The sequence below is a fragment of the Erinaceus europaeus genome, chromosome 7 (assembly GCF_950295315.1).
Source record: "Erinaceus europaeus chromosome 7, mEriEur2.1, whole genome shotgun sequence".
NCBI classification, from domain to species: Eukaryota; Metazoa; Chordata; class Mammalia; order Eulipotyphla; family Erinaceidae; genus Erinaceus; species Erinaceus europaeus.
Window position 1 is genome coordinate 87595093 of NC_080168.1, and position 25075 is coordinate 87620167.

A 25075-nucleotide genomic window follows, 5' to 3' on the forward strand; every position below is an offset into this window, starting at 1 on the left:
GATATTGGTCTGTAGTTTTGCTTTTTTTTCTGTCCCTATCAGCTTTTGGTATCAGGGTGATGTTGGCTTCATAGAAGGTGGAAGGCAGTATTCCTGTTTCTTCAATCTTATGGAAAAGCTTCAGAAGTATGGGTACTAACTGTTTCCTGAAAATTTTGTAGAATTCGTTTGTGAAGTCATCTGGTCCAAGACTTTTGTTGTTGGGGAGATTCTTAATAACAGTTTCAATTTCTTTGTCTGTGATTAGTGCATTTAGATTTTGTAGTTCTTCTTGGTTCAGTTTTGGAAGGGCATATGTTTCTAGGAATTGTTCCATTTCTTCCAGATTCTCTAGCTTGGTGGCATACAGTTCTTTATAGAAGTTTCGCAGGATTCTCTGGATTTCTGTGGTGTCAGTTGTGATATCTCCTCCATTGTTTACAATTAATTATTAATTTGAGTCTTCTCTCTTTTTTGTTTTGTGAGTCTGGCTAGGGTTTTGTCAATTTTGTATAATCTTTCAAAGAACCAACATTTGGCTTCATTGATCTTTTGTATGGTTCTATTATTTTCTATGTTGTTTATTTTTGCTCTAACTTTAGTGATTTCTGTCCTTCTGGTTGCTTTAGTGTTCCTTTGTTCCTCTTCCTCTAAGTCCTTGAGGTGTGCAGTAAGGTCATTCATTTGAGCTTATTCTTGGTGTATAATATGTGACTGTATGGCTATAAGTTTCCCTCTCAGTACTGCTTTAGCTGTGTCCCAAATATTTTGATAGGTTGTGTCTTCATTTTCATTTGTTTCCAGGAACATTTGAATTTCCTCTTTGAGTGTCTCTCTGACCCAGTTGTTCTTAAGGAGTATGTTGTTTAGTTTCCAAATTCTGTGACTTTTAATAATTTTCTTTTTGTTGTTAAATGTTAGTTTTACTCCACTGTGGTCTGAGAAGATACTTGGGATGATTTCAATGCTCTTGAATTTATTAATGCTGTCTTTGTGGCCTAACATGTGGTCTATTCTTGAGTATGTGTTATGTGGATTTGAAAAGAAGGTGTATTCCAGTTTTTTGGGGTGAAGGACTCTGAAAATGTCCAAGAGGTCTAGTCTGTCAATCTCTTCATTCAATTCTCTTGTATCTTTGTTGGTTCTCTGCTTTGTTGATCTGTCTAAGTGTGAGAGTGGGGTATCGACGTCTCCCACTATTATTGTATTACTATTGATGTATTTTTGAAATTCTTTCAGTAAGTGCTTGACATATTTAGATGGTCCCTCATTGGTTGCTTAGATGTTAATAATTGTTAAGTCTTCTTGGCTGATTGATCCTCTAATCATTATGTAATGTCCTTGCCTATCTTTTATTACTTTATTTAGTTAAAAATCTATCATGTCTGAGATGATAATGTCTGTTCCTGCCCTTTTTTGTGGTCCGTTAGCCTGCATGATAGTTTTACATCCTTTCACTTTAAGTCTGTGTTTATCTTCTTGTGACAGGTGGGATTCTTGCAAGCAGCATATGGTTGGGTTATGTTTTCTGATCCATCCCCCCACCCTGTGCCTTTTGATGGGTGAGTTTAAGCCATTGACGTTTATTGATATTATGGACTTAATGTATTGTAGTGTCATTGTTCAAAAAAAATTTTTTTGTTTGCTCTGATTTATTGCAAGTATTATAGTGATGTTCTTGTTTATAAGAGGTCTTTTAGAACCTCTTTCAGGGCCGGTTTGGTGATGGTTGCCTCCTTTAACTGTTGTTTGTCTAAGAAGGTTTTGATCCCTCCATCTAGTTTGAATGAAAGTCTGGCAGGATATATTATCCTTGGTTGAAACCCTTTTTCATTCAGGGCTCGATAGATATCTTGCCATTCTCCTCTGGCTTTTAGAGTTTGAGTGGAGAAGTCTGCAGATAATCTTATGGGTTTTCCCTTGTATGTGACTTTTTGTTTCTCTCTTGCAGCCTTTGGGATCCTTTCTTTATCCTTACATCTTCTCATTGTGACTATGATGTGTCTTGGTGTCTTCAGTTCTGGGTTGATTCTGTTTGGTACTCTCTGGGCCTCTTGAATCTTGATATCCTTTCTGTTATTCAGGTCTGGGAAGTTTTCTTCTATTATTTCCTCTAGAATGTTTGCTTCCCCTTCCTCTCTTTCTTCCTCTGGCAGGCCTATTATACGAATGTTACTTCTTTTGAGATCATCCCATATGACTCTGTTGTTGTTTTCAGTGTCTCTCAATCTCTTTTTAAGCTCTTTCACCTCTTTCTTCGTTTTCTCTAACTCATCCTCTGTCTGACTAATTCTGTTTTCTGCTTCTGTTAGTCTGCTTTCCCTTGCCTCAGCTTCTTTCTTCATTACAGCTATTTCAGCTTTCAGTTCTCTAATTGCCTCAAGATACTCAGTATTTTCCTTGGGGGTCTCAACTGTTGTTTCCCTAATACTGCCATTCCTTTCCTCCAATGTTGTTTTCATTTCTGTGATTAATAAGTTTATTATTGCTTGCATACCTTTCTTATCTATGGTTACTTCTGGCTGATATGTAGTTTCCTCTGGGCTCTTGTCTTTATCATTGGAGTAGCAGTTTTATTTGTTTGTGATCTACCCATTTTTTTGATTTATGTGTTTCTTTTTTTATGCTCTGTTGTTCCTCAGTTGTTGTGTCTTGAGTACAAGCAACACTGTACTAAATACCTTTATGACAATTGCACTTACCAACCTCAGGAATTACAGTAACACCTGAAGCAATTATTGAAGCAGTTTAATCACTACCAGTTAGCCATAGAAATTCTCCAGTCCGTGAAAAAATAGTAACCAAATCCCAGTGAAGAAGAAAGAGAAAAGAAAGAAGGGATAGCAAGAATAGACAGTTATTCAAATCTACTATCCACTGTATATTCTAGGGGTAACAAGAGGGGAAAGGGAAGTAGAGCAGAGATACATACATAGAGAGTCCATTCTGAGTCAGATTTCTTCCCCAACGTAATTCACAAATTCAGAAAGGCAAAGAAGAAGGAAGGAAGAAGTGTATGACAAGATAATAAAAAAAAAGAAAAAAGAGACAAGAGAGAGAAAAGAGAAAAGATAAGAAAAAGAGCTGTAATTAAAGAGCAGCGAAAGGAAAGTTTTTTGATGACTTTATTTTTAATTTAATTTAATTTTGTTTATTAGCTAGGAGGAGGAGGGAGGGGAGAGTCTGTAGAGGAGGTAGGAGTAATTAGAAAAGTTCCTCCCACAATAGATAAGATGCCCACTACCCTAGCAATGAAATATACCCTAAGAGTTAATTCTGATCAACCTAAAGGGGGGAAGATATATGCCTCTATATAATATTAATAATAAAATAGAGCAGTGTAAAAAAAAAAAAACACCCTGTCCCAGATTACCTCAAACCTTGTGATCAGAGGCAGCTGACTGTTAAGAAAGAGAAAAAAAAAAAAAACCTCAGGACTAGACAAGGATAGCTGAAATAGACAGTTATGCAAATCTACTATCAACTGTATATTCTAGGGGTAGCTAAAGGAGGAAGGGAAGCTGAGCAGAGATACTCGCAGTGAGAGTCTACTCTGAGTCAGAATTCTTCCCCAAAATAATTCCCAAATGTGTATCAGTGAATTCAAAAAAGCGCACTGTTTGGTGGTGTGGGGGATGGGGCCTGTGGCTTTGGAAGCTGTAGGATTAAGGAAGAAAGGATGACAAGAATGAGAAAAAGAAAAAAAAGAAAGAGAGAGAGAAAAAAGAAAAGATAAGAAAAAGAACAGTCATAAAAGAGCGGTGAAAGAAGAGTTTTTTATTTATTTATTTTTAATTATTTAATTAGCTATGCGGGGTGAGGTGGGTGGGGTTGGCTACTTAGAAAGAAAAAAGGCCAGAGGTTTCAGAAGGGTATAGACTTAGAATGAATGATATTCCCTGGTGGGACAGGAATCTTGGTAAAGAAAGAAGTTCAGCAGGGCAGCCTGCTAGGAGCTGGTCCCCAGGGACTGGTTATGGGGGGGAAGGGGGAGGAGGTGTGCTTAATAATTTTAAAAGAAAAAAATTTTTTTCCTACTCTATTTTTTAACACAAATTAAGTTATAGTCACCTCCTTGGTGTCACCGCTAGGACCCCTTATTGGCTGGCCTACTAAATGCAGAAAATCCTACCGTTTCCTGAAGATGTGGTCAGAGCTCAAGCCACTAGCAGCTTCTCAGTCTGCCATCTTCCGGGAAAAATTTAATTTCAACAAACTTAAGTAAATCAAGCATACTACTTTTTTCTTTTCTTTTTTTTTTTTTCTTCAGGGTTAGTTCTGAGGTTCAGTGCCTGCACTATGAATCCATTGCTCCTGTGGCTATTTTTTCAATTTTTTGGATAGGACATACAGAAATTGAGAGGGGAGGGGAAGATAGAGAGGGAAAAAGACACCTTCAGACCTGCTTCAGCTCTTGTGAAGCGACCCCCCTGCACATCTGAGTCAGGGGGGTTGATTCAGGATCCTTGAGCAGGTCCTTGGGTCCTTGAGCTTTGTATTATGTGTGCTTAACCCTATGTGTCACCACCTGGCCCCCTTAAGCATACTTTAATGGACTTAAAATAGTTTCTTCATTCTCTACTTATCAGTACTATGTTATTCCCTGTAAGATATACTAATATTGACCACAATAAGAAAAGCAACAAAAGGGCCAGGCAGTGGCACACCCAATTAAGCATCCATATTACCATGTACAAGGACCCAGACTTGAGCCCAGCTTCCCACCTGCAGAGGGGATAGATACTTCACAAGTAGTGAAGCAGGTTTGCAGGTATCTTTCTTTTTTTCTCCCTCTATGTTTCCCCCTCCCTTCACAACTTCTTTCTGTCCTATCAGATAAAATAGGGGGAAAAAAGGGAGGGAGTGGCTGCAGGGAGCAGTGGATTCTTAGTGCTGGCACCGAACTCCAGAGATAACCCTGGTGGCAATAAAAATAAGAAAATTAAAAATAAGAAGAACTACAAAATTTGTTTTACTCACTTCAGATATTTTTAAAATTCTCATTCAGGGAGTCGGGCAGTAGTGCAGTGGATTAAGCACACGTGGTGTGAGGCGCAAGGACTGGCCAAGCATCCTGGTTTGAGCCCCCAGTTTCCCACCTGCAGGGCCGTCGCTTCACAAGTGGTAAAGCAGGTCTGCAGGTGTTTATCTTTCTCTCCCCCTCTCTGTCTTCCCCTCCTCTCTCCATTTCTCTCTGTCCTATCCAACAATATTATCAACAACAATAGAAACAACAAGAGCAATAAAAGGGAAAATAAATATATATAAAAAATTTCTCATTCTAAATCTATCCAAACAAAAGATGCTGGTATTCCCACTGTAAAGGTGATAAAATTGGGAGTCAAAAGGTTTCCATATTGCTAACATCAAGGAAAATCCAAACCCAAGCTGGCAATAGAGGTGGCTTGTTGTGCTCCCAGGAACGGCAACTAGAAATGACCCCAGAGAACAGGATACTGAGAGAATGGCACAGCTAGGGTTGAGATGGGCAGTTCTTGAGCCTCAGAGACTGACAAAAGCTGAAATAAAAGAGGATAATGATTCATTGGCCAGAAGGTGAATGGAGGTACTTGTGGGGTGAAGGAGTGCTATAGTGTAAGACAGTGGTAAACATAGCCTGGCAGTTTGAGCAGCCAGGACCATAGGGGAGGAGAGTGAGAACAGTGTGTAGGTACATGTCCTTGACTGGAGTGAATTCCTCACAGAGCTGCTGAGTTCATTTGCACAGGCTGGGACCCTGGCAGTGATGACTTCAGAAACAGTTCTCTAGATGACACATTCTCACTCTCATATGTGAGTATTATACTGATTTTTATCAAGTGCACCTATAGTGGACAGATGACCGGTTCTCAGCTCCAGGACTCCGGAGAAAAGTAAAAGTGACAGTGCCACAAACACAATCAGTCCCCACAGTTCATTCGTAACACAGTCTGGACCCTCTATACTCTTCTGTCCTGCTGTGATAGTAAAGGCAAAACAACACCTTAGTACCAACAGGAGCCAACAAAGTCTGAAAAAAAAGTCTAATATAAACTGATCTAGCACAGTACCACCTGCAGATAAGTGAAAGACAGTTCAGCTCTCTAAGTGTTGATCCCTACAGAGAAAAGGAAGGACATTATTACATATTATACAGTACATAGTTTATATTGTATATTATATGTTACACATTACATATTACATGTTATGTATATTTTTGGATTGACCAAAAATTAAAACACACAACTTGAGATTCAGGAAGATATGACAGTACTGAACACTTCAAGAAAATATGACACTACAAAGAGAAACCTATAGAATACAGCCTCTGTCACCTACAGTAATGATAACCTGTAGTTTTTACTCTCTGCTTAGATAATAAAGTAGTTAAACTTCGTTTTCAATGTTTGATTGCTATCAGCTTTCCAACTTTCCCCCTTTATTTTATTAAAGATCTTCTTGTTGAATATATATATATATATATATATATAGAGAGAGAGAGAGAGAGAGAGAGAGAGAGAGACCAGTGCATTGCTCAGTTCTGGCTTATAGTGATGCCAGTGATTGGATTTAGGACAGCTGTCCCGTGCTCAGGCTATAAATTCTGTGCTCCCTGGTCCCCCTTTTCCCTTTCAGATTCACATCTAGATCATAAACACTCCTTCTCTTGGTGTTATAGGAAAATTCGGATCACTCTAACACATGCCTTTGTGTGAGTCCACTCACCGTGGCCCCCCATCCTAACTCCAATAAAAGTGGAAGATGAATCCACCTTCCTGCTCTGTAAAGCCAATTTTGAATCACTTTGGGAGCTTACCCTGCTCCAGAGAAAGTTATTATATACAGAATGCCTCACTAGTCTTGACATCAGACTCAAACTTGAACAGTGGAGTCAAACTTCATTTGCCCAAGCCAAAAATCAAAAGGAAAAGTAAAATACACACAGACACCAATTCCCATTAATGCATTCATTCTAATAACGCTGCTGGTTCTACATGCCAGTATATAATAAAAGAAAGTTTCCAAAAACAGATAAGCATTTATTACCCTTATCCTTCTACCTGAAATTTTGCCTTCAAAAGAGAAACCTTTCTTTAATATCTTCATTTCATATTGAATAAAATAAAGATGGTGCTTAAGCAAAATAAGTCTTCCTTAAACCACAGGAAATATATTACCATGGTAACATGATCCCCAACAGAAATAGCAACACTGATCTTGACATAGTCACAGGATTAGTTTTCTCTTGGTATACTCTAGTGGCACATAGATAAGAGCTGCGAAGACCTTCAGCAGAATGCCTACAGTACAATTCAATGTGGCTATAATGAGGCTCCATAATACCTTGCCCTCATAGTTACCAAGCAAAATAATCAGAAGCAGCTTTGTGGCCTGCGCATTACATGCAAACAGGGACACACAGAGCCTATTGCCTTTTCAGGAGGTGCCAGCAGTCCAGGGAGCCTGTCAGGTGCTCTCTACTTTTCAACCACTGATACCCTCTGTCACCTGGCAGCTAAAGCCAAAGAAACAAAAAGCCAAACAGAAATAGTAATGAGGGGGGCAGCCGGACAGTGATGCATTCAGTTGAGCGCACATATTACCATATGCAAGGACCGGAATACAAGGCCCTGGTCCCCATCTGCAGGGGGAGAGTTTCATGAGCAGTGAAGCAATGTTATAGGTGTCTCCTCCCTTTTCCCCTCCTCTATCTCCCTCTCCCCTCTGGATTTATCTCTGTCTCTATCCAGTAAATAAATTTAAAGAGAAAGAAAAAAGAACAAAGAAAAAAGAAATAAAAGATAGGAAGGAAGGAAGAAAAGGGAGAAATGGTGTCACTGGGAGTTCTGGAATTCAATTCATACTTATTAATGGGAATTGGGAAAAAACATACATATATATATCATATATATATTATAAACTTGAATAATATGCCTGCATATATGCTACTGCTTTATTTTCTATTTATGTTTTTGCCCATTTTTTTAAATATTCCTACCTTCTCTTCCTTTTTAAGTCACACTTACACCTATTACACTTCTAAATGTCCTTCCATTTTTTTTTCCCTCTTCTCTTTCTGGGTCATGATGGAATTGAGTTTCAGAGCCCTCAAATTATCTTCCCCTAACATTTCTCCCCCTTTAGGAAGGAACTCATTTTCTTTTGCAGAAGTTTGCAAGTTGGATTAAATTTAGTGTAGGGAAAAAAACCCTACTCAGCTAGGACAAGACATACTTTCTACTTTGTGAGAAAAAAATATTGTTGTTAATGGTTTTCAAACCATTTTGAAAACCGGGATACAGACTTCTAAACTGGATAACTTTAAATTTGAAGATCATATCACAGATTTAAAATGTCTGCCCTCTACTGGCTGCAACTAGATTTTGCAGTTATAAATTGTGCAGTTTTTGGTTTTTTTTTAAAGATACTTCTTTCATAAGGTATTTTATGATGGTATCATAAATAATTAATTCTTTTGTTCATGGTTTCATGTAGTGATCCTGCTTCATTCTACTGTGTGAAACTACACAGTTTTTCCAACACCATTTATAGAAACTGCTCTCTAGGTAGCACATATGTTAGATTTCCTATTCCTTAATGTTTTAAATTTTCATTTTTATTATACATAAACAAAACTGATTTTGTAAATCAATCTTGTACTATACAACCTTGGATATTTTCTTCATATCTTATTGGAATTGATTTTTATTTGATTTCTTCATGGTGGGAAAGCATGTACAATTTTAATAATTTTATGTTGTGACTTTTTTGCTTCAGAATATGATCTGTCTTGGTGTTTCATGCTTATGAATAAATGGTATGTGTTTCATATTTGTGGTGTAAAGTGATTATAAATGTGAATGTGAAAGTTCAATTAGACATTGTTTAACTCTTTGATATTCTTATCAACTATGTGATTTTTTTTTTTTCAGAGAGAGAGAGAGAGAGAAGAAAGGAAGACATAGAGAGTAACCAGAGCAGAGAATCACTCAAGTCTGGTATATTGGCTCTTAGGAGTTGAAACTGGGATGTCACAAGTCCTGTTACCTCCTTGGTTTTTAGTAAGTTCTTGAAACATGACTGCTGAAAACTTGATTTATCTCTTACAGACAGTTGTTGATTTGGATACCCTCTTGGAGAATGTATTTGAATGTCCAGAGAGATGATAAATGAGACCACCAGCAAATAAGATTTAAGTTGACTCAGTACTCACAACAAATGGGAGCCCAGGTAGAAGAAGAGCTTGCCAAGGATCTGAAAAGAGGATGAGCAAGATTTGAGTGGGCAGAGGGATTTGAGAGGTGATGTCAAAGAAGTGAGCCTTTTCTCTAGGGGCTGCCCTACTAGAGGTCCCAGCAAGACAGAGCACCCACCTTTCTTTTTTTTTTTTTTTTTATCAGTTCACAGAAGTGGAGGTGGTCTTGGTGGGAGATGGGGCAGGGGGCAGTAAAGCCTTTTATTGATTGCAAAAATCTGAATTTTATAATTTTTTTATACTTCTGGGCCTTGCATTTATGTTTCATGTGTTTTGAAGTTCTTGATAGACAGTATGTTTACATTAAGACTTCCTATGTCTTTATGAATTAACTCTTTCACCATTATAAATTGTAAATATCTCTCCCTAGCAGTTTTCCTACGAAAGGTGCTCAAAACCACTGATCAGCAGGAAAGTACAAATCAAAACTATTGATAAATGAGATAATATCTTCTACCTGGTATATACATGACCACCGAGCCTAAATGTCTGACCAGTAATAAAGCATACACTTACAAATTTCCTTCTAGTATTAGTGGGTCTTCTAATTTCTGGTCTTTAAAAGGATTAGTTTTGCTATAAAATCTCTCTGTTAATATGTTATAAAAACCAAACAGAAATTTGTTTTCTACTCAAAGCTTTAGGAAGTTTTAAAGTTTATCCAGACATGACTAATTTGATTCCTTTGAGGTCTTATTGACAGGATATAGCAGATGAAGATATTTTCATTAAGTTTTAATAATAGGACTTCTACGAGTTGACTTTTAATATATTTGTAAATCTTGTAAGCCATAAGAAGGAAGCATTTTGTACTTACACTGGGGATTGTTTTTTTCATTTTCTAATCCACTTAGTTTATAGAAATTCTTGAGTAGAGAAATGTTTAGGAGTCAATATGAAATAATATTTTAAAAAACTAGTTAAAAAAATAAAGCAATCAGGTTAGCTTCACCTGTGATTCAGCCATTGTTAGACCACACTATGTCACACAGCTGAAACAAATGAAAAGGAACTGGATGGTGTTTGCTGCTAACCGATAGAGCAGTATTGGCCCAAACCATCAAATCTAAAACATAGAAATTGTAAAAAGGGGGCTGGGTGGTGGTGCACCTGGCTAAGAGCACATGTTACAATGCACAAGGATCTGGGTTCAAGCCCCCAGTTCCCACCTGCAGAGGGAAAGCTTTGCAAGTGGTGAAGTAGTGCTGCAGGTGTTTCTCTGTCTCTCTTCTCTATCTCCCCCAGCCTTTCCATTTCTGGCTGTCTTTATACAATAAATATTTGTGAGAGAGAGAGAGAGAGAGAGGGAGAGGGAGAGGGAGAGGGAGAGGGAGAGAATGTAGAGTTCTCACTAGTAAATAAATATATTTTTTTAAAAGAAAAATTGTAAAAAAAACTGACTGAGAAAATTCCAAATTCCAAATGAGGATGTGCTCAGAAGTGAGCAAAAACACTATTTCAATCCATCCAATTTTTTTCTACATCCTAACTTCTATTACATACAATATGAGATTCTAACTCTGTAAATCTGTTTCCTTTCTTTCATTTTTTTACTATTTTTTAAAAGAATTTAAGTTGTTTTATAGAATAACTTCTCTAAGAAACCAGAGTCAATTTTTCATGTGATTAGAGGTTTTATTTTCTTTAAGTAAAAATGAATTTATGGCTTATTTTAGAGATCAGATTCTGACAAGTATACTTAGAAAAAGTTTAAACTTCAGACATTAATGCCATCCATGTTTATATACCTTAGCATTTTTTTCCTCTTCATTTCTTTTCTTTTAAACCTTTCCATAACCTTTGTATTGGGTCAGTTTTCCCCAGAAATGTACATGTTACTGTTAAATTTTTAAAGGGCAATTAGAACATTGATAGGAGAAAATGCTTTTGGGTAAATACCTTAGATCTTTAGCACTTGAGGCAAAGATAGAATACTATAGATTTTAAAGTGGCTGTCACTGGAAAATCAGATGACCTGAATTAAATCTTTGCTGACCTGGTCTATGAGATCACTGAGAACATTTCTTAGCATTCCTGTACTTTGATTTCTCTGGATGACTAATCAGCTAATAATACCTGTCCTTTTAACCCCACAGAAATGTTTTGCTATTTTTATTTTATTTTTTGAGGAGCGAGCAACTCTTCAAAAATCACATATGCAATTTCACTACTTTGGGCTGCTACTTTCATTCAGATACGGAGAAGGGGAGAGGGAGAGACACCACAGAACTAGAATTTGCTCCAGTGCCATAGCACCTCTTATGTGGTGCTGGGACTGAAACCTGAGCTGCATCCAGCTCTGTTAATTTTTTTTAAATAGAAGGGTATTTTAAGTAAATGTCCAAATGGAATAATGTCCATGTCTTTTCAGAGTTTACAGTAGTGTACCTCTTTCATATACATGTATATATAATTTTTTTCACTTAACATTCTTTTTTATTGGGTGGTTAATGAATCACAGCACAATTTTCTATACATGAGTAAGGTTTCCCATTCTGTGTAACATACTCTTAGCCTTCCCCACCAAGTACCCCAAACCCCCTCTCCTCCCCCCACCCCCACACCCCTTACTCCATTCTTTTGCCAATGTCCTTGACTTTGGTGAAGTACACCACCCTCAGTCCAAGTTTTGTCCCAGCTCTCCCTTTCTAATTCTCTCTCTCTCCCAAGTTTTACCTACATAATGGAGTCACCTTGTATTCATCCCTCTCTTCCTGACCTATTCCACCCAACATGTTTCCTTCTGCTTCCAGAAAAGGTCAAAGACAGATTTTAGAGTTGCTGTTCTGATGTCTAGGTCTTTGATGATTGGCCTCGGTTCTCCAACAATGGTCATGTCGCTCAGTTCTTTCTGCTTCCCTTTTCCTATGTGTTTGCTCCTTTTGTTGCTGTTGTTTGAGTCCCCATTTCTATTCTACCACAGATTACCTCACTTGGAGTTAGAGTTCTTTTATTGCTCCTGTAGGATTTCTTTCAGTAATTCTTGCAAGACAAGATTGGTGGTTGTGAATTCCTTTGGTGTCTGTATGTTTGGGAAGCTTTTGATTACTCCTTCATATCTGAAGGCTAGTTTGGTAACATAGAAATTTTTTTTAGATGGTAGTTCTTTACTTTTGTAAAGTGTTACTCTTATATTTTTTGTAGTTGTCTGTTTGGAGCTCAGAAGTTTCGGTTTCCATTCAGCTTCTTCTATATTTGACCATTGCCAGGGTTGGAACGTTTTCTGCAATAATTTCTGTGAATATGCTCTCTCTTCTTCTCTTTTCTTCTTCATTCTCAGGCACCCTAATAATGTTCACATTTTTTCTTATGATGGAGCCTGCTATTTACAGAGAACTGCTTCATCTTTCTTCCTTTCTTTCTTTCTTTCTCCCTTCCTTCCTTCCTTCCTTCCTTCCTTTCTTTCTTTCTTTCTTTTTTTTGCCTCAGGGTTATTGCTGGGGCTCAGTGCCTGCACCATGAATCCACTGCTCCTGGAGGCCATTTTCCCCCTTTTGTTGCCCTTGTTGTTGTAGCCTTGTTGTGGTTATTATTGTTATTGTTGATGTCGTTCGTTATAGGATAAGATAGAGAGAAATGGAGAGAGGAGGGGAAGACGGGGGGTGGGGGGAGAGAAAGACAGACACCTGCAGATCTGCTTCACCGCCTGTGAAGCGACTCCCCTGCAGGTAGGGAGCTGGGGGCTCCAACTGGGATCCTTCCACCAGTCCTTGCATTTTGAGCCATATGTGCTTAACCCGCTGAGGTACTGCCCGACCCCCATCTGCTTCATTTTTCATCAACCTTTCTACTTCAGCACCTTGGACTCCAGGAGTGCAGTGGTTTTCTGTTATTCTATCCTTAAGATAGGTTGTTATGGATACTGCATCTCTTATAAAGGTCTCTGACTTCCTTAATTTGCATTTGTATACTATGGTTGATGTCTTGAGTTGTCTTTAAATTTTTTTTATTATTATTATCTGAAAGCCAGAAATCAAGAAGAAAAGGGCTGATGTAGAGGGATGCACAGAGATAGCTGCAACACTGCTTCACCACTCTCAAGGCTTTTCCCCTGCAATTGGGAACCATTGGCTCAAGCCTGGATCCTTGCACTTTGTAATATATGCGCTCAACCAGGTGTGCCACCTCCTAGCCCTTATAATTAGCTTTCTGAAATCAAACTTGGACTTGGTGGCCACGTGATCCTGAACCTGAAATTTTGAGTTGGTATCCATGTTTCACCAGCAGGTGGTGATGTGGTTGTATTGTTTCTACGTAGGGAGAGGCTGAGGTGGGGAGATTCAGGTCAGTGGGCCTTTCAGTGTGGCTCCAACTGTTTCCATTTGTTCCAGCTCCTGATCCAAGATGGGTGGCATTTATGCAGTTGCCCGTGGCTGGGGCCTGATTATACTAGCCATTTCCAACCGAATCAAAGCTGTGACTTTTGCTTCCCACATTGCTACAGGTGTAGTTTGGGATTACAGCCTCCTAGGAAGGCTAAATGGACAAAAGACAAAAAGCACTTGCTGAGTCAATTTAACAGAGTGCCCTACTAGCCTGAGGGTGTTTCTTCCCAGGGCACGTGCTCTCTGGGTTGGAGAAAATTCCACCAGAGCCAACCTAGGCTGCTGCCTACTCAGCGACATGGGAGAGGAACCAGGAACTCTCATGGCTGAGTGGGAACAGAGTGCAATGTTGGTTTTATTCATCTGCATTTATATCTTCAGAGGCGAAAGTAGTAGGTCGGAAAAGGATATACGTAGGAGAGTGGGTGGAGAGAAGGAAAGCTTCCATCTAACCAGTGGGGATTAAACCAATGCCTTGCAGGCAGAGTGAGTCTCAGATAAAACAGTGATTATGTAAATAGACCACAGCATTAAGCAATGCAGGGGGCCTGGCGTAATAACCAACACATGAGGTTATATGATAGGTCACAGTGATGCTGAGGTGCAAAACTGCTAAGTCTTTGAAATGGAACACATCCACACATTCCAGTGGAGGGAATGGGGACATAGAATGCTGGTGGTGGCAACAGTGTGGAATTGCATCCCTGTTATGTTGTGATTTTTGTAAATTACTAATAAAAAAGAAAAAGAAAACTAGTCCTTGAAGCACTATCAGTATGGTAATTTACTAAAAAAATAAAAAAGAGAGTAACCAGTAGATACATAGCACTCACATATACATCATCTAATTGAAGCACAGGTTAGAGGAATGTATAGGGAGTTCTGGATTTATCAGGAGTTGCAGGGACTTAATGCCATTCTCTTATGACCACAGATGTTTTCATTCGTGGGGTGGAATCTATATTCTCTCATGTTATACTTGGATGAACTTGTGTCAGCTTCATTTTGGTATATTCCATAAAAGATGGTTATGCCCACTGAGGCCAGTTCATTAAAAAAATTGCAAATTCTGCTCAAGAGCTGCATCATTTAAATATCAAGTGCTGAGTCCAATTTATCAGATGCCAAAGTGAGAGAAACTGCATAGAACTGCTCCCTGCTGGCAATTCCAGCTGAATCAGATTTCAATATGTTAGACAAGTGAGAGAAGATACTATGTTGAAAGTATCAACAGAACTTTCTCCAGTGCAGGGTGTTCTAGGGGAGCATATTGGAATTATCCAAACCATTCTTGCCATCCAAACCAAAATCAAGAATATTACAGAATGAAATAACGTATAAGCAATCCCCATCATGTACTGTCAGATCCACAGCCATTACAAGTATTAAATTGGTTGAGATCTTATGCCACTAAGTTTGGAATGATGTGTTAGATCATAATAGACAAGTGGATCACTCAGAGAATTTAACTGAGCTTCAGTGGATTACTTAGAAGTTCTTTAGGTAATGTAGTAAGGTTACAGACTACAAATGAATATAAAAAATTGGTGACATTTTATGCAAGTAGCAAATTAGAGATAGAAATAAAGACAACATGCCTACTTGTAATAGCATAAAAAAGAACTGGGTATCTAGAAATACATTTAATAAAGGAGGCAAGAGAACTGTATGTTAAAAACTATGATTAACTACAAAAAGACATTTAAAAAGAAAGGATATGGATAAGATTTTCAGAAATTAGGGGGCTGGGCGGTAGCACATTGGATTAAGTACAAAGCACAAGAACCTGTACAAGTATCCTGGTTTGAGCCCCCGGCTCCCCATCTGCAGGGGGGTCAATAGCAGTGAAGCAAGTTTGCAGGTGTCTATCTTTTTCTCCCCCTAATCTTCCTTATCTTCCCTACTTCTCTCAATTTCTCTCTATCCTATCCTATAAAAAAGAAAAACAACAGAGTTGCAGAAATTAGCATCATTAAAATGACTACTTTACCCAAAGAATTTACAGAATCAATGTAATCCCTGTCAAAATACCAATTAACTTCTTTAATTAAATATAACAAATACTACAGAAGTTTATCTGGAACAACAAAATACCAAGGACTACCAAGGAAATTCTAAAATTAAAAAAAAATGTAGTTGTCATGATGAGTTACAACTATTTTGCAGGGTTGTAGTAATCAAAACTGTGTGGTACAGGAACAAAAGTAGACACTAAGATCAATAGAATAGAATTGAGAGTTCATAAATAAGCCTCACACATATCATATCAACATTATTTATGACAAAGTGGCCCAGAACATTAAACTAGAGAGCAGTTTCAATAAATGGTGTTGGAAAAACTGTGTAGTTTCACACAGTAGAATGAAGCAGGATCACTACATGAAACCATGACCAAAGAATTAAAGGGTGTTTTTCTCATTTAAAGCCCAAATAATCATCATCGTCATCTTCTTCTTCTCCTTCTCCTCCTTCTCCTTCTCCTTCTCCTTCTCTTTCTCCTTCTTCTTCTTCTTCTTCTTCTTCTTCTTCTTCTTCTTCTTCTTCTTCTTCTTCTTCTTCTTTTCTTCTTCTTCTCCTTCTTCTCCTTCTTTTTCTTCTTCTTCTCGTTCTCCTTCTCCTCCTCCTCCTCCTCCTCCTTCCTCTTCCTCTCCTTCTTCTTTTATTCCTCCAGGGTTATCGCTGAGACTTGGTGCCTGCACTATAAATCCACTGCTCCAGAAGGCTATTTTTTTCCTTTTGTTGTCCTTATTGTTTATCATTGTCATTGTTATTATTGTTGTTGTTGCTGTCATTGTTGTTGGATAAGACAGAAAGAAATGGAGAGAGGAGGGGAATACAGAGAGGGGGAGAGAAAGATAGACACCTGCAGACCTGTTTCACTGCCTGTGAAGTGACCCCCCCCCACAGGTGGGGAGCGGGGAGCTCAAACCAGGATCCTTGAGACAGTCCTTATGCTTCATGCCTCGTGCACTCAACCCACTGCACTACCACCCAGCCCCCTATATTGTTGTTGCACCAGGGTTATCGCTGGTACTAGGTGCTGGCACTACCACCCCATTGCTTCCAGTAGCCATGCTCCCCCCCCCCATTTTCTTAGATGGGAAAGAGAATAGAGAGGAGAGAGAAATAGAAAGAAGATAAAAATCTGCAGACCTGCTTCACTGCTCATCAAGAGTCCCTCCTATAAGTGGGGAGCAGGGACTCAAACCCTGGTCTTTATGCACTACTGTGTGCACTCAATGAAGTGTACCAGTGCCCAGCCTTCAACACATTTTATTTTAAGCAGAACACGTGAAACATCTGTTTTTTGCTGTTGTCACTGGTGCTTCTCTACTGAGTCAACTTTTAACAGATAGTAGGAGAGAGGCAGAGATAAAGAAAGAAAAGGAAAGAGGAAAAGATACTACAGTGTCAATGTTTCTTCCAGTGAGATGGGGACTGGGCTTGAACCTGGGGTCATGTACATAACAAAGAAGATGCTCTACCCAGATGAGCTATCTTGCTGGTCCTCTGCAATGTCTTTGAGTATTAGAAAGCTTACAATTAAAATATGAAAACAAATTCAGTTTTGACTAGTATTTTTCCTCTGTAGTAGCAGAGAAGTTTTTCAGGTGTGGAGAGAAAAATAGACCACATCTCACAAACACCAAAACGTCATCATCATCATCATCATCATCATTACTATTATTATTTTACAAGAGCACTGCTCAGCCATGGCTTATGGTGGTGCAAGACTGAACGTGGGACTTTGGATCCTCAGCCATGAGAGTCTGTTTGCATAACCATTATGCTATCTACCCCCACCCAAATAAAGAGAATTTGAGGGCACTGTCAACAGAGGAAATAACAGCACCTACAGGCCTAAGTAGAGACCTGAGAACATCTGTTCAAAGGAAAAGGTCTGAAGATGTAGATAAATAGTTGATCATTGATACAGAGTCGTCATAATTCAGACCATTCACTAAGCAGATCACATGCATCAGATGTGATGTGAAAATTCTAGTAATAGTATGAGACAAATGTTTACAGAGTTGGCTTTTTTTTTAAATTATGCATCTCTCTAATTCACAGTCTGGCTTAAGAGAATATTATGATTTTTATGTGTAAGTTGACAGATCATGACTTGTGTTTTACTTTTCTCTAAAACAAATTTACTCAGATCCAGATGAGAGAGAAGATGAAAGGCACATGGTCAACAGAATCAAATATACTAGAGATGAAAAATACATCGGATGTGTGAGGGAGAAGCAAAAATTGCAATCAGGACATTTGTTTGTAGAAGGAAAACCCAATCACAACTCCTAAGTCACTATAGAATATTTTTTTTTAAAAATCATTAAAAGTGAAATAATTTTTCAGCCCTATACAAATAAAGATAAGGCTGGATATTTTTAATTGTACTGGGATTTGACACCCTTTACTGTGATCCATATAAATCACCTTTAAACTATTTTACATGAAAATATTACTCATCTTCAGCTTGGTGTTTTGACATTCAAGTGAAATATTTTATTGTTTTTTAAAGTTTTTATTATATTTTTGTAATTTTTAAATTATCTTTATTTATTGGATAGAGACAGTCGGAAACTGAGAAGGTAAGGAAAGAGAAAGAGAGAGAGAGAGAGAGAGAGATGGAGAGAGGGACATGCAACACTGCTTCACCATTTGCAAAGCTTTCCCCTGCAGGTGGGGACTGGGGCCTTAAGCTTGGGTCCTTGTGCACTTTAATATGTGCATTTAACTAGGTGCACCACCACCCAGCCCCACATTTGGTTGTTTATTTGAAATCTAATGATAATAGAATAAATTATCTGTTTCTGGAAATATTGTATATTATACTTAAGTCCACCAGATGTCGCTAGAGAAATACAAGTAAATGCTGTTAATAAACCTGCTTAAAACTTTTAACAGTACCCTGCTCAAATAGAAGTAGTTAAGCGCAAGTGGCACAAAGTACAAGGACCAGCATAAGGATCCCAGTTCGAGCCCCCGGCTCCCCACCTGTAGGGGTGTCGCTTCACAGACTGTGAAGCAGGTCTGCAGGTGTCTACCTTTCTCTCCCCCTCTGTGTCTTCCCCTCCCCTCTCCATTTCTCTCTGTCCTATCCACCACTAACGACATCAATAACCACAACAATGTTAAACAACAGGGGCAACAAAAGGGAAAATAAATAAATAAATATTTTAAAAAAGAAAAAGAAATAGTTATCAAACGAAAGATATGTTCTGACTTCTAAAAAGATATATATATAGAGAGAGAGAGAGAGACAGAGAGAAAGAGAGAGAGAGAGAAAATATACCTCCAGTTACATCCATCGAATACTTAGTAGGAGAGAGGAGCTGCCACTTTGTAGAATTTGAAAGGGAAAGAAAATTTAATTCGAGCAGGAAAGATAATATTGTACTTATAGTCATTACAGAAAGCCTTCTGTACTGTTTCTATATTGACTTACATTAAGATCACTTCCTTTAATTTTTGTTTTAGGATTAATTTAGTCCTCACTTTCTCTGAGTTTGATGCTGTCTATGGTCATACTACCCTGAAAACATCCAGTCTCATCTGATTTCTTTAAGTAAGATGTCGACTTCTGTCTTAGGTGTGTTCAGCTAAAATATACCCCAAAATTCTATGGAAGCAGTTGAAGAAGATCCATTAGAAGTATATTGTTAGGTTTGCTAGAGAGGTTTTATTTTCTTTCGTCTTTGCAATGTGCCTGTCACACATATCCAAGACTGCATGTTGTCCTTTTGACCTCCTTAGCTCAATGGATATTCAATTTCATTATAGTTACATGAATATTTTCAAAAGGGGAAAATTCACAACATCCATTTCTTTTTGCTTATTTGGACTTTCTTCAATTGGCTTAGCTCAGCAAACTAGTAATTTTAAGAAAACTTTCCCTTCATTCAAGGAAAACAAAGCTATTTTATTTGGCCTTTCCCAAAACTTCAGTTTACAAGGCTGCAAACCCAAGTTCAAAGAGAGTCTGAGATTACACTGGTCAAGGTGTTTAAACCTAAGGAGTGTCCCCCCCAAGAATGCAAGGTATTGGGGCCCAGATAGGTTGACTCAGATGCACCTAAGTAGTATTTTGAGTATTTCCACAGCTGGTGAATTAACGATGCCCTGAACATCTTTCTCCTGAAGCAGTATTTTTCTCTGATCCTCCCTCCTTTTTGTTACCCCTGAGAGCAGTCAATAAATTTTTATATAAAAGGTTTTTCTGCTAAATCAGTTGTCTAAGTTAAGCCTTTAAGGCTTACAAAAAATACTGAATAATATGTAGATTGCCAGTCAGTTAGCAGCCTGGTGGCTAGAAACAAATGTCTCAGGCACTTAATTATTTTGTTGTTGTTGTTGCTGGCTGAATAATAAACCATGTCTTCTGGGACTCAGGAGGTAGCAGCCGGCTTCTTCTTCTTCTAGCGTTTGCCCTTCTTCCGTAGCCAGTCAACAGCGTCAGGTTGAGCCTGATGTAAAGTTTCGAAACCTCCTTTGAATCTGGAGAGGTGGCAGTCGTGCGCGAAGCCCAAGGACCGGCAGAAGGATCCTGGTTCGAGCCTCTGGCTCCCCACTTGCAGGAGAGTGGCTTCACAGGTGGTGAAGCAGGTCTGCAGGCATCTGTCATTCTCACCCCCTCTGTCTTCCCCTCCTCTCTCGATTTCTCTCTGTCCTATCCAACAACAACATCAATAACAACAATAATAGCTACAACAACAAAACAAGGGCAACAAAAAAAGAATAAATAAATAAATAAATAAATAAACAAACCATGTCTTCTTCATTAGTAACTTATATTTCCAGGTTAGACATTGCAACATTTAATTGCCAAGATTTCCCTCTTCCTCAAACTTTAGAAAATGATGTAGCCATGTGTATATATACTGCAACTGTTTGTTAGTAATTTATCTATTGTTAGACACCTAGGTTGCTTCCAAGTGCGGTTACCTTTTTCACCTCGTCTTAGAGCTTGAAGGAATCATGTTAAATGAGATAAGCCAAAAAGGATGAATATGGGACGATCTCACTCATCGGCAGAATTGAAGAAACAAGAACACAAACAGGAAACACAAAGTAAAACTTTGACTGGTTTGGTGTAATGCACCAAAAGCAAAAGACTCGGAGAAGGAAGGCAGGAGAGGGGTAGAGGAAGGAGATGGGGAGGAAGGAGGGCTTTGAGGTCCTGGTGCATGATGATGGAAAAAGACCAAAGTTAGGCAATGGGGAAGTGTTTGCAGACACCTGTCATGGTAAGATGAGAAATTTTATCCATTGGGCCGTGGCACACTGGGTTAAGCACACATAGGATGAAGCTCAAGGACCTGCTCAAGGATCCCAGTTCGAGGCCCCTGCTCCCTACTGCGTGGGGGTGGCCTCACAAGCCATGAAGCAGGTCTGCAAGTGCCCCCCTTTCTGCCTCCCTCTCCTCTTTCAGTTTTCCTCTGTCCTACCCAATAAGACAGAAAAAAATGGCCACCCAAAGCAGTGGATTTGTAGTGCCAGTACTGAGCCCCAGTGATGACCCTGGAGGCAAAAGAAAGAAAGAAAGAAAGAAAGAAAGAAAGAAAGAAAGAAAGAAAGAAAGAAAGAAAAAATTGTATCCACGTGTCAACAACGATACTCTAAATTACAATAAAAAGATTACAAAAAAAAAAAAAAAACACTAATGTAACCAATCTGAGGGCAGAGACTTTTCATAAGCCAGAAGAATAAAGTTTCCCATGTTGAGTGAAAGAGACAGAGATAAACTGATCTTTTAGGAGTATTATTAAAGGAGACAATTAAGATATTTCAACCTTTATAACTGAAATTATCTTTTCTTCCCTAGTCTGGAACGTCTTTCCTCCCTCATTCTATCCTAAACTGGCAGCTATGAGTTAAGGCTCAATTATTAGCTTCCCTAAAGCCAAAGACTTGGCTCAAGTAGTTGCTGGGAGTTTCTCCTTCTATGTATCAGAGAATACCACAATTCTGAGCTGATCTCAACTTTTTCAGTTGCAGTGCTATAATGTTTTTATATTTATCCTAAAATGTTCCTTCTTTTGGAATGTTTTCCAACCTCTAAATTTACAAGTGGCTTATGAGCACAATCTGATCCTCATTTTCAAGATCTTCTATGATGGCATTATTCATCCTAAATGTAAATAGTTGTTGATCTCAAGCATTTATAGATTTCAACAAGACTTATAAATGCTTTATATATGATGCTCAGGATAGATAGACTTAAAACATAAAGAAGATGGATTTGATACTCTGAAAAGAAAGCTTAATGAGTCCTCTTTTTATGTAATACCATATATTATGACTTTATTTTTAATAAAACAGAAATCCATATCTCCTGTCAAAAGGGAGAAGTCATCTTTTTAAAATATAAATGTATTGCTTGTTTGGAGGTGGAAGAGTAACTAAAGCCACTGAATCTGAGAGTATGAGGTTCCAGGTTCAATCCCCAGTATCCTATGTGCAGAGTGATGTTCTGTTGTTGTTTTTCCTAATATTTCCTTAATAAAGAAATAAATCTTTATAAATACACACACACACACAAATACATTTCCATTTCCACTATATATGTCATTCTTCATGTAGATCACTAAAGGAAATAGAACAAATAGAAGGCCATTGATTCCGATGTTAAATGAGATAAGCCAGAAAAAGAAAAACGAATATGGAGTGATCTCAGGCATGGACAGAAGTTGAGAAATAAAAGTTGAAAGGGGAAATGCAAAGTGGAACTTGGACTGAGTTTGGTTCACTGCACCAAAGTAAAGAACTCTGGGGGGGGGGGGAGGTTTTCAAATACTGATGAATGATAGTGGAGGAGGACCTAGTCTGGGAATGAGAATGTGTTACAGAAAACTAAGAAATTTTACATATGTGCCTACAACTTTATTTACTGTAAACCATTATCCCCCAATTAAAAAATGAAAACTTAAAAAGGCTTTGATTCTAGTGGCTAAAACTGTGGCCACAAGAAATAACTAAAGTCAAAATTATTCTTGGAAATAATTAACATATTTTCAGTTTACTAAAATACTACTAAGAAGTAGATTAACACAGCAGGGAATTATTCATTTTGATTTCATCCTATGTTCATTCTCAAGTTTTCTATTATTCTGCACTGTTTTTGAAGAGATCATTTGCTTCTGTCTACATTTCTTATGTCTCATTCCTTCTCCTTTCATACCCCATTAGATCTTAGCTGTTTGAGCTTCATTGCAGGAAAGACTTATAAACAATTACAGCTGTCTAAAATGAGAAGAGTTGAATTAATAGCAGTGAGACTTCACAGTGTCAATCTTGGAGATACAGATGCATTTTGAGTTTGGCTTATTTCATTACAATCCCCAATCTCCATTGTTATATCCTAGTAGACAGGAAACTGTACTACAATAAATAATCTAGAATTGAAGGCTTTTACGTTAACTATGCTTCCAATAGTCTTATAACAGCTAACATTGATATTTAGTCAAATTGATTTTCATAAATTAATCTTCATCCTACTCAATATGCAACTACTGACATGTCATTTATACAACTTAAAGAGTATTAGAAGTTTGTTATACAATGCAAACTAAAGATAGAGAAGTTCCAATAGTTCATTTTAGGAAAAAAAATAATAATCTCCTCTTCCCAAAGAATCTAGAAAAAGAACAGTTTACTTTTTGTGCCATCTTCTCTCTGGTTATCTTTTTAAATTGTTTTTTCCCCTCCCTCACTCCCTTCCTTCCTTTCTGTCTCCTCTCCCTAGCCCCCCCTAGAGTCAGTACTTCATGCATGCATGCATAATTTCACCACTCCAGTTTTACTTTTTTTTTTTTCCTCCAGGGTTATTGCTGTGAATTGGTGCTGACACTATGAATCCACTGCTCTTAGTGGCCATTTTTTCCATTTTATTAGATAAGACAGAGAGAAATTGAGAGAGAAGGGGTAGATAGAGAGGAAGAGGAAAAGTTAGACATCTACAGACCTATTTCACTGCTTGTAAAGCATCCCCCCTGCATGTGGGGAGGTAGGGGCTTGAACCTGGATCCTTGTGTGTGTCCCTTAGTACTATGTGCACTTATCCGGGTGCACTACCACCTGCCCTCCGCCCTCTTCAGAGAGAGAGAGAGAAGACAAAAAGAAACAAAGACAAAGGGTTAGATACTACAACACCAGAACTTTTCCTGTGTTTTCAGTGTACTTCCTTCCATGAGGTGCTGGGCCCATACCTGAGCCCTCTGCATGAGTCAAGCACTCTTTCTTTCTCCCTTCCTTCCTTCACTTCCTTCCTTCTTCCCTTCCTTCCTTCCTTTCTTTCCCTCTCTCTCCCTTCCTCCCTCCCTCCCTTCCTTCCCCTCTCTCTCTTCCTTCTTTCCTTCCTTCCTTCCTTTCTTTCTCTCTCTCTCTCTTTCTGTCTTTCTTTCTCTTTCCTTCTTTCTTTCTTTCTTTCTTTCTTTCTTTCTTTCTTTCTTTCTTTCTTTCTTTCTTTCTTTCTTCTTTCTTTCTTTCTCTCCCAGAACACTGCTCAGCTCTGGTTTATGGTGGTACAAGGATTTTTAACCTGAGACTTTGGAGCCTCAGGTGTGAAATTGTCTTTGCATAACCATTATAGTATCCACCCCTGCCCAATCCAACCTTTTCTAGTCACACTTTACATAGACAGCATGGAAGATCACGTAAAATCATTTGACACTGCTGGTGGAGGGAACAAAACAATGTGCCACTGAAGAGGGAACATTCAATAACAGGATGTATGGGAATCACATTTCTATTTTAGGATAGTATACAATTTGTTGTATCTTCCTTTCAAGAGTCTCATTGTAGTTATCATTTCAACTTACTGTTGACTTCTGACATTTGGATTTTTTTGCCCACGTTCTGAACATTTAACATATGGTGAAGTGGTGGGAATGCATATTTAATTTGACTAGAAGTACACAATGTAACTCTAAGAAACTTTAATCATTCTTGATAAAATTAGAAAAATAATTCTGGTAATGTCTCTTGTTTCTTGCTATGTGTTTGATGGGTCTTTTGCAGTGAGTTTAGTTAATACTTGTTTCCAGCAGGGGCTGCTTTTGTCCAGTGATTATCAGTAAGTATGCTGCCTAGAGATATTCACCATCAAGTGAAGGATGTATGGAAAACAATTCAGACCAAATGTTTCTTTTCTGTGCTGCATTTCAAAAAGCTGAGAGGAATTTGCCAGAAGTAGATTCATGTTAACTCCACTCAATCTTTGATGTGCACAAAAAGCAGCAGAATGAGAAAGATCTCCCCAGTTTAGTAGAATTATATGGAAAATGTGATCTCTTTCCCACATTTTGTCAGAAGTTAGAATTCTTATATGGCGCATATTTAACAATTGTTTTAAAATCAGCAGTCATTACTCCCTTGTAATTATCAAACTTAGATGTACCTTTTCTTCCTAGTAAAAAATAACAACTTTTTAGTCTGGTGTGAATTGAATGTGACAAGGTGTGATAAGACCAAGAAATGATCTCACTGAAAAGAGACATATATTCTGAAAGCAACCGATTGCAGACTATTAAAG

The 25075-nt window shown here is 38.2% G+C and overlaps 1 protein-coding gene across 1 annotated transcript in view; it reads left to right on the plus strand.

Annotated features, from left to right (window-relative positions):
• Nucleotides 1-25075, plus strand: part of POSTN (periostin) — a 529487-nt gene that overhangs the window by 463247 nt on the left and 41165 nt on the right. The gene's annotated exons all lie outside the window — the stretch shown is intronic.